This window comes from Hevea brasiliensis, chromosome 18 (genome assembly GCF_030052815.1).
Source record: "Hevea brasiliensis isolate MT/VB/25A 57/8 chromosome 18, ASM3005281v1, whole genome shotgun sequence".
Lineage (NCBI taxonomy): Eukaryota > Viridiplantae > Streptophyta > Magnoliopsida > Malpighiales > Euphorbiaceae > Hevea > Hevea brasiliensis.
The window spans coordinates 32,166,560-32,167,921 of NC_079510.1; the positions used below are offsets into that span (position 1 = coordinate 32,166,560).

The 1,362-nt window shown below is 37.3% G+C and overlaps 1 non-coding gene across 1 annotated transcript; it reads left to right on the top strand.

Annotated features, from left to right (window-relative positions):
- The first annotated feature begins 967 nt into the window (after nt 1-967).
- Nucleotides 968-1,074, top strand: LOC131176113 (small nucleolar RNA R71). The gene has a single exon (XR_009146241.1). It is a non-coding gene; the product is annotated as a small nucleolar RNA R71 (small nucleolar RNA).
- Nucleotides 1,075-1,362: the final 288 nt, after the last annotated feature.

The window sequence follows — 1,362 nt, forward strand, 5'->3', positions numbered from 1 at the left end:
TTCCTTCTCTTCAATTTTCTCTTTACATTTTTCTGCACTCTCTTGTTTTTCACTCTCATCAATTTCTTTCTCATTTTCTCTCTTCTCACTGTTTTCACTCTTCTCATCATTTATAACTTTCCCACTTCTTAAAGTAATAGCTTGACACTGCTCTCTTGGGTTTTCTGGTTGACTTGGAAGCTTTCCAAAAGACTTGGTACTTGAGGAAGATGCTTGTTGTGCAATCTGATTTTCCAGCATTCTGTTATGTGTCTGCATCTGTTCCAGCCTTGCTTTCATCTCTCTCATCTCCTCATCATGCTTATTTTGGTTAGCAAGAATCTGTTGCAATAAAGCTTCAGTGGTGGAATTTTGTTCTTGCTGTTTTGGTGGAGGATTCATATTTTTCTGCTGAAAATTAGGCAATGGTTGCCTATTTTGCTGATATGGAACTCCTTGTTGCTGTTGTGGTTGAAAATTCTGATTTGGAACTTGACTTTGCTGATTTCCCCATGAAAAGTTGGGATGATTCCTCCAATTTGGATTATAAGTTTTAGAATAAGAATTCCCCATATGTTTGTTTCCATAATTACCAACATATGCTGCTTGTTCTCCATAATCTACTCCACAGCTAGTAGTTTCCTCTGCATAAGCCACTTGTTGTGAACTTCCAGATGATGATGTTGAACTAACCAACATACTTAAGTCTTCCATCTTCTTAGCCAAAACATTAGTAAGTGCATCAAATTTTGCATTGATCATGTTGAACGGATCAAGATCATACATTCCAGCAGCTTGCCTTTTTTGAGTTCGAGCTGGTCCTCTTGGACTACTCCAAAGATGAGTATTCTTTGCGATTTTCTCCAATAGCTCATAAGCTTCTTCTTCATGCTTCATAATAAATTCTCCTCCCATTTGAGCATCAATAATCCCTCTAATTGCAGGAGTGACATTTGTGTAAAAATTCTGGTTTATCATCCATTTCGGAATGGCATGATGTGGGCATAGTCTCTCTAATTCCTTCCATCTCATCCATGATTCATAAAGAGTTTCATCCTCTCTTGGTCTGAAAGCTGTCATTTGATTCCTCAATTCTTGAGTTTTTCCAGGTGGAAAATATTGTGCAAGAAATGCATCAGTGAGTTGCTCCCAATTTGTAATGGAGTTGTGAGGTAAAGAATTAAGCCAATCCAATGCTCTATCTTTCAAAGAGAATGGAAATAGCTTCAATCTTGCTGCATCATCAGACACTCCAGGTTGTTTTTGCATATCACAAATCATAGCAAACTTCTTCAGATGTGTGTGTGGATTTTCAGAAGGATGTCCTCCAAATTGAGAATTTTGAATCATTTGAAGAACTCCAAAATCCATCTTGTAACTATT